Below are 9,560 nucleotides of genomic sequence, written 5' to 3'. Positions count from 1 at the left end.
ATTTCGTTTCCTAAATATTGTAGTGCTTCTTAGATAGACTAAATGGTAATTGAGTGTGTCGCCCTTGTCTGTTTCTAGACATGCAGTTGTGATGGAGATCAGATCTTTCGTCTCCTGCGATAGCTTACTGGTTTCCTGTCTAACGGCGTTACCACCGACTTCTATTGCGCACTCCTTAATGATGCCCATAAGATTGTCGTTCATTGCTTCAACACTAAGGTCCTCTTCCTGAGTGAAAGCCGAATGCCTGTTCTGTAGTTTGATCCGGAATTCCTCTAGGTTCCCTCTTACCGCTAACTCATTGATTGGCTTCTTGTGTACCAGTTTCTTTCGCTCCCTCCTCAAGTCTAGGCTAATTCGAGTTCTTACCATCCTGTGGTCACTGCAGCGTACCTTGCCGAGCACGTCTACATCTTGAATGATGCCAGGGTTCGCGCAGAGTATGAAGTCGATTTCATTTCTAGTCTCACCATTCGGGCTCCTCCACGTCCACTTTCGGCTAACCCGCTTGCGGAAAAAGGTATTCATTATCCGCATATTATTCTGTTCTGCAAACTCTACTAATAATTCTCCTCTGCTATTCCTAGGGCCTATGCCATATTCCCCCACTGACTTGTCTCCAGCCTGCTTCTTGCCTACCCTGGCATTGAAGTCGCCCATCAGTATAGTGTATTTTGTTTTGACTTTACCCATAACCGATTCTACGTCTTCATAAAAGCTTTCGACTTCCTGGTCATCATGACTAGATGTAGGAGCGTAGACCTGTACAACCTTCATTTTGTACCTCTTATTAAGTTTCACATCAAGACATGCCACCCTCTCGTTAATGCTATAGAATTCCTGTATGTTACCAGCTATGTTCTTATTAATCAGGAATCCGACTCCTAGTTCTCGTCTCTCTGCTAAGCCCCGGTAGCACAAGACGTGCCCACTTTTTAGTACTGTATATGCTTCTTTTGGCCTCTTAACTTCACTGAGCCCTATTATATCCCATTTACTGCCCTCATATTCCTCCAATAACACTGCTAGACTCGCCTCACTAGATAGCGTTCTAACGTTAAACGTTGCCAGGTTCAGATTCCAATGGCGGCCTGTCCGGAGCCAGGTATTCTTAGCACCCTCTGCAGCGTCACAGATCTGACCGCCGCCGTGGTCAGTTGCTTCGCGGCTGCTGGGGACTGAGGGCCGGGGTTCGATTGTTGTATTCATATAGGAGGTTGTGGCCAAGTACTGCACCAGGGTGGCCAATCCTGCTCTTGTGAGAGAGTGCGTTACCGGTTCTGGTCACCGGGATCAGGCCGCACTCCAGGCCTGTTTGTGCAATTTTCTCAACACACGGTTTTTTTTTTTTGTATTTTCCGGTGGAGAATTGCGCGGCATCGGGATTTGGATCACGGTCCTCTTGCACTGGAGACGGATACTCTACCGTCCCCGTAGGAGTTAAATTAAAAATTAATTTATTGGGTTTTACGTGACAAAACCACTTTCTGATTATGCACGCCGTAGTGGAGGACTCCGAAAATTTCGACCACCTGGGGTTTTTTAACGTGCACCTAATTCTAAGTACACGGGTGTTTTCGCATTTCGCCCCCATCGAAATGCGGTCGCCGTGGCCGGGGTCCGATCCCGCGACCTCGTGCTCAGCAGTCTAACACCCTAACCAATGAGCAACCACGGCGGGTCCCGCAGGAGTTGTACGATTCATTTAACCTACAGTGGTGCCCTATTTGATCACTCAAGGTGGACCAATCTGAGCTCGGTTATACCGCATGGATGGCACTCGGCTAGAGAACCTGGTATTTATGACCTGCACATGTGAGGCCATACATATTTGAAGATATATATCTTTCTTTTTTTAGGAGGGTTCCCGTACAGTGATAAAATAAAGGAAAAGACATTAAGAGAGAAAAAAAAGAAAGAAAAAGGGGCGAAAAAAAAAGGAACATAACAGGTGATTTGAACTCGTGACCCTTCGATGTTGCCCGGAAAGATAGCTCAGTCGGTTGGTTCGTCAGGCCCCAGGCTACTTTCAAGCGCCACAGCTCCTGCTCCGAGCCGCACACTTACGTGGAAAGAGACTCATGTTGTCCGCTTTCTAGGAAAAATGGCCGCTCGAGGAGAAGAGCGAACTCGAGCGGCTTTAGAGGCTAGGAAAACTGCCTTAAAATATTTAGGCTTGAGGGAAAGCTTCGTTAACAAACTATAACACGGCAATCAGCACTCGAATACGACGAGAGAAATTACTGAGACGTGGAAAATTCCCTTGAAAAAAAAATCTGGTTTGCGAGACAAATGCTTGTATGTATTGAAACTCTTAAAAGATGAGGGAGGAAATATGCGCTCACCGAGAGGGCATCGTCAGCACGAGACCACCACAAGGCACCTTACAGAGATGTCGCGTTTCGTATAAGGTTGTTTTAACCGTTAATGGGCTTTAGCAGTATGTGGAGACGAAAAGGCAAGCCGAAAAGGCGTAAACAGAACAATCGGCGTCATGATTCATGTTTAACTGGCGACGTTCGCACGGTTCGCGAGAACAGTCAACCGCATTCACACACGCGCACACACTACGCTCGCTGTTGGTGAGCTGTGATGTTATATTGTGCTGGCATCCCCAACACGATCGAGGAGACTACCTGGCACGATCCATGGCTCCGCTTTATAATGTCACGACAGCTGCACTGGCTTGTAGCACTGAACAACCAAACATAAACGCCGTCAAGTAATGTCTACACGACAGACTCGCTTAGCGGGAAGAAGAATGTTCGCGCACCCATTTCCACGCTCATACACATGATGTTGTTTAGTTGCCATGTGGATCCCACGTTTCAGCCACGTTATGTCGAAAGTTTTTTGGTCCAAGCAACTGTCGGCCTTCTTTTTTACATGCATTCTTCGTTCAATGCCACCACTATATGTACGCAGCACACTTACAAGCAAAACAAGTCACATAGCAAACGGAATTAAGCGCTAGTAGTAAAGAAGGCTCGCGCAGGTAGACACGAAACGCGTCTCGCGTTCTCTTCAGCTCCGACTTGCGTTGTCTTCGGCAACGTCAAGCGCTTGGACTCTTTTATGAAATGCATGTAAATGAACGCTTCACGCTCTTCTTTATTATATACAGCTAATTTAGGCTGTGAAAATGTAACGTAATTTAATACGAGCGCAAACGAGCGAAATGTAAACATGCGGAATCGAGGCGATCAATCACTCATTCCGCTCTCTTGAGCGTTTTTCTTTCAGCGCTCATTCGAAATAAAACGACTAGTTTTAGCAGTTGGGGTCCTTCATTCGTTTCTCACTACAGGCAGGCACCAGTAGGTTTTATTTCCGCCTATGTGCAGATATTTTTTCACATCATGAATGCAGCGACTCCGCGGTTTAACTTGGGCGCCGTCTGCTGCATGAACTTCCTAGGTGGCGCACGCGGCAGATATCGCTACCTTAAATATTATAGAGGGACCTTAGCTAACCTCCCTTTTTTCCTACCCTTTTGTCTCGATCTCTCTAGCTCTCGTCATACCCAGGGGTGATAGCTGCGCATTCTGTGCATGTATAGAGGGCATTCAACGCTTGCGTTACAGAAAGATATATTTAAAGTACAACACTTTGAACATAATGGCTACGTATTATAAAAAACTTCCCCATCAGGTTGCGTCAACAAACTTATGTGTACATATTGGTGCTTCCAGTGTGCGCCGCATTATTGTTTTGGATGTTAGTGCTGGTAGTGCACTGTGGCGGTTGGTTCCCGAAACGGTTCACTGAGCTTGTTCAGTGGTAAATAGGTTCGGACGTTTGACGCCTTCTATGGGAGCATTACATGAACATTTCCGCCATAGAAGTGCGAGCATCAAAAACCACTGAATGAACCTTTGCAATACACAGTTCATAACCATATATTATTTCGTCACCCCGCAGGGGCGTCTGCGTCAGCAGGCGTTTGGTGTGTTGCGACACCACGGACCCGAGCACACGAGGGTTGGACCCTCCCGCGTGTAGCCGTGCGCGGCTTAGCCGTGTCTGGGGAAAAGGGGATCCTGGAGGTTGAGCCGATGCTGGGTGTTTGGACCTTTAAGGCCCCCCGGCGGAGGCAACACACCTCTTCGGCCTCGGCTTCACATAGACGGCACCTCCAGACTGACCCACCTGGAGGAAATCGGCAGTCGCCTTTTCCTATCCTCCTCTCCAATCTTCGTCTTTCTCTCCCACATTTACATCTTTCCTGTCTTCTCTTCACTTCTTTTACTTCCGTATTTCCTGGCGGCAAGGGTTAACCGTGTGTATCTACCCAACCTTGGGTACATATATTAGGTTATAGCGGCGTTGTATAGCTGACGTATACAGGTATATTCCTAACCTCGTAGCGTCCCCTTGTTGGGCTCGGTGGTGGGTGGCTACCATCGCCGCTGAATATTCTAAGAATGACATGGCAAATGCATTCCCCCCCCTTCCAAATCGTCCTAACAAAAGAGGGCGCACCGAAGCAATTTTTGATTTCACTTTCAAACCCAGCGTAGAAACATTCCCACGTTACCATGTGATCCACAGTGAAGGACCCCTGCCAATGAGAAAAATATCCCCTTTCCTAGCAGCAAAATGCATAGCAGAAAAAGTTGGAAAGCAATACAAGGTTTCAAAGATGTCAAGTGGGGACCTCCTCCTTGAACTCAAAACCAAAGACCAAGTAGAAAAGCTCGCTGATCTCGCCAGTGTCGGTGACACCAAAGTCACAATCTCAGCACACCGGTCGCTTAACACAAGCAGGGGCGTAATATCAGAAGAAGATTTCTTAAACCTGAGCGATGAAGAACTCCTGGAAGGTTTCCAAGAACAGAATGTAATAAAGGTTCAAAGAATAACTCTCCGAAGAAATAACGAACAAATCCCGACCAAACACGTTATACTTACCTTTGGTACCAGTATTGTTCCTACTACACTTGAAGCAGGCTATCTGAAGATCAACGTAAGACCATATATCCCAAACCCGAGGCGGTGTTTCAAGTGCCAGAGGTTCGGACATGCATCGCAATCATGCAGAGGTAAATCAACATGTGCAAAGTGTAGCGCCAATGACCATCAGTCGGAGAACTGCAATGCCGCTCCGCACTGCACAAACTGCAAAGGAGATCATCCGGCATATTCACGATCTTGTCCTTGCTGGAAGAAAGAAAAAGAGATAATTGCACTTACGGTGAAAGAGAACATCTCCTTCTATGAAGCAAGAAAGAAACTAGCACACTTACCTCAAACAACCTACGCCAGTGCGGTGCGACAGGGGACAGCACCACAGTGGTCTCGGGAGTCTACAGGGACCGCAGACAGTGGCCCAGTAGTAACTCCATCCGTCCCCTTGGTGGCAGCAGCCAGTGCTGCTCCATCATCATCATCACAGACCGGCCTGCAGACCCCGGTTCCACAGGGCCCCAGGCTAAATCGAACACCCAGGCCTGAGACGCGCGTCTCAGCGCCTGGTTCTCGATCATCCAGCGCCTCGGAGAAGGCTATGGAGGTCGACAAAAAAACTCTGGCGTCTTCGACGCCAAAAGATCAGCGCTCTTTGGAGCGCACTAAGAAAGACAAGATCACAATAACTACGCGAACAAAGGCACCGGTAACCTGAACGGTTACCGTTAATCCAATAGTACATTTCCGATAATAAATGTCACCTACAGTTGCCTAGTACACATATATAAATTAACATTCTCACTTGTGCCACTATGGCTTTTATCATACATTGGAATTGTAGAGGACTTATTCACAATTTGGGTGACATTAAAGACATAACAAATAAGTTTTCGCCAGTCGCATTTTGTTTACAAGAAACAAACTTAGGCCCTAAACACAATCAATTCCTTAGAGGCTTCACCGTTGTCCGAAGGGACCGCGAATGTTCCAGCCGTTTGTCGGGAGGAGTGGCTATAGTCGTACAGGGCGGCACTCCCACCCGAAATGTCCAATTAAATACATATTTAGAGGCCGTAGCTGTCACCATTCTGTCCTACAAAACCATCACCATTTGCTCACTATATATTCCACCCCACACACATTTTACTATTAAAGACTTAGAAAAACTAACAGATCAGTTGCCGGAGCCATTTGTCCTGGTAGGAGATTTTAATGCTCATGGTACTCTTTGGGGCAGCGTCAAGACTGACCAAAGAGGACAACTCGTTGAAGATTTTATTCTATCAAATGATATCTGTCTTTTAAACTCAGGTGCGCCAACTTATTTTTCACCGACTTCCCGCACATTTAGTAGTTTAGATTTAGCTTTTTGTTCACCCTCTCTTTTTACTGATTTTAAATGGGAAGTCCTCGACACGTCATATGGCAGCGACCACTTACCCGCACTCATCAAACTCCTACCATCCCCACAAACTTTAGTAACTAGACCACGCCGATGGAAATTACAGCTAGCTGACTGGCAGGCTTTCATGGAGAACGCGAAACTGGAAAATGTCTTTTCGCCAGAGCTTAGTATTGATGAACTTAATAAAAAAATCACTGAAGTGATAATCACAGCGGCAGATAAGGCGATACCCCTGTCATCGGGTATAGTGCACAAAAAGCTAAACCCCTGGTGGACGAAAGAGTGTACCGACGCTAAAAAAGAACAAAATAGGGCCTGGGGAATCCTACGGAGATACCCCACCTATAGCAACCTGTTAAACTTCAAGCGTGCCAAATCCAAAGCACGATTCATTCGAAGAAATGCTGAAAAATCTTCATGGCAAAAATACATCTCTTCAATTAATAGTACGGTAACATCGAAACGAATGTGGGACCAGGTGAGGAAATTTAGAGGACAGTATTCATCTTACACAATACCGTTACTTACAAGTCCAGGCACACAAACAACAATACAAGAACAGGCAGATATACTTGGAGAACATTTCCGCGATGTATCCAGTTCAGGGAATTATACAAAGGAGTTTTTACAATACAAACAGTCTGCTGAAAAACAGAAGCTGCCCACTACTGGCGCATCAAATGAACCGTACAATTCCCCCCTCACACAACAAGAAATAAACAGAGTGCTTTCAGCAGGGAAAAACACAGCGCCAGGTCACGACCATATTCACTACGCCATGCTGGCTCATTTATCTCAAGCATCTGTAAACGCTCTCCTTAAATTTTTTAATTTAATCTGGGAATCTGGCATAATGCCGGAAGAATGGAAAAAGGCAATAGTAGTTCCATTTCTAAAAGCCGATAAATCGCCCACATCCGCAAGTAACTACAGACCTATTGCCCTCACAAGCTGTTTGGCAAAATCATATGAAAGCATCATCAATATAAGGCTGTCATTTGTTTTAGAATCAAGAAACCTTATTGACCCCCATGAGTGTGGATATAGAAAGGGTTGTTCAACCACTGACCATCTTGTCCGCCTAGAACATGAAATACGATGTGCATTTCTACACAAACAGCACTGTCTTGCAATTTTCTTCGATCTAGAAAAAGCCTATGATACCACATGGAGATATGGAATTTTAAGAGACCTCGCTGACCTCGGCATACGGGGTAAAATGCTTAACTGCCTAGCTGATTTCATGTCTAATAGAACATTTCAGGTACGTCTGGGCTCCGTACTATCACATACATTCAAACAGGAGAATGGTGTTCCACAAGGCTGTGTTCTCAGCACGACACTCTTTATAGTAAAAATGAATTCAGTTAATAAGATTATACCGTCGTCTCTTATGCACTCCGTTTACGTAGACGATCTCCAAGTGGCTTGCCGAGCTTCAAGTTTGCCAACCTGTGAAAGGCAGCTTCAAATGACAATAAATAAACTAACACAATGGGCTAACAAAAATGGTTTCCGTTTCTCCACACAGAAAACAGTTACTGTTTTGTTCTCTCAGAAACGAGGGCTACACAGCGATCCAGTCCTAAAATTGAACGACACCATACTGCCGGTGAAACAAGACCATAAGTTTTTAGGAGTAACCTTTGACACCAAACTTAATTTCCTAACTCACATAAAAGCGCTAAAGGTTAAAGCAAATAAAGCTCTAAATATCCTTAAAATTTTGTCTCATAAGCACTGGGGTTCCGACCGAACGTGCCTTTTACGTGTTTACCGGTCTCTTGTGCGTAGCCTTTTAGACTACGGCTCCGTGGTTTACGGCTCAGCCAGACAGTCCTACATCCAACGACTTGATCCGGTACATAACCTTGGACTGCGACTGGCAAGTGGTGCCTACCGAACTTCACCTATTCCAAGTTTATACGTCGAGTGTAATGAACCTTCCTTACAGCAGCGCAGAGCATTCCTCACTTTTTCCTACGTACTCAGAATTCAGTCATCACCCCAACACATATGCTACAACATCCTCACACAATGCAACACACGCTTACACTACACAAATAAACCGAACACGATTAGGCCACTTGTCCTGCGGTATGAGCAATACTGTCGGGATTATGGCATTCCCCACGAAGTCCTCCAGGTTGCCAAGAAACCACAACGGTTGGCCCCGTGGTACGATTTCACACACTTATGTGATTGGACGTTAACACATTTAAAGAAAAAAGACATCCCACACGAACACATAAAACAAGAATTCCGTGCACTTCAGGACAAATATCAAAATAACATGCAATATTACACTGATGGCTCTAAAACAAAAGATCACGTGGGTGTGGGAGCCGTAGCGGAAAATTGGGACACAAGTATTCGATTGCCACAACACGCTTCTGTTTTCACGGCTGAAGTTTACGCCATCTGGGTTGTTGTTAAAAAGATTGTCACTGATAAACACAAAAATGCAGTCATATACACAGATTCTTTAAGCACACTAAAGGCTCTACATCCCAAATCTGAGTGTGAACCCCTGATAGGAGACATTCTAAATATGTTGGCGCTTAACAAATACGGGAGGTCAATTCGTTTCTGCTGGGTTCCAAGTCATGTTGGGATACCGGGTAACGAAGCAGCTGACAGATGTGCATCGATGGCAGCGTACAAAGAGATAACAAACACAACACTTCCATACAAAGATAGCATCCGTGCGATTAGAAAATTCTTAACGGCGAAATGGCAACGTGAATGGGACCGTTGTGGCGACAACAAGCTACATCTCACTAAACCCATACTTGGCGAGTGGAAGTCATGCTGTCATCAGGAGCGGTTCATCGAAGTAGTTTTATGCCGACTACGCATTGGGCACACACACCTCACACACAATTACTTACTTACAAAAGAAGACACACCAACATGCGAGAAATGTCAAGAACCACTAACAGTTATGCACATATTACTGACATGTACGCATATTGAAACACACAGACGAGCACTTTTGCACAAGCTATATCAACTACACATACCTTTGCACCCTGCTCTAATTTTAGGTGATAATCCACTAGTACCATTATGTGACATCCGTAAATTTCTAGATGACACTGGCTTTTTACATAAAATATAGATTAACAAAGTCTTTTCCTTTAAAAACTGGATTTTAAAACACCTCGTGTTTGGCGCAGCATAGCCTCAGCCGCTTTTGCGCCATTACACCCCATTTAACTAACTAACATTATTTCGTCAGAGACGA

The sequence above is a fragment of the Dermacentor andersoni genome, chromosome 8 (assembly GCF_023375885.2).
Source record: "Dermacentor andersoni chromosome 8, qqDerAnde1_hic_scaffold, whole genome shotgun sequence".
NCBI classification, from domain to species: domain Eukaryota; kingdom Metazoa; phylum Arthropoda; class Arachnida; order Ixodida; family Ixodidae; genus Dermacentor; species Dermacentor andersoni.
This window is presented reverse-complemented; position numbering follows the sequence as displayed.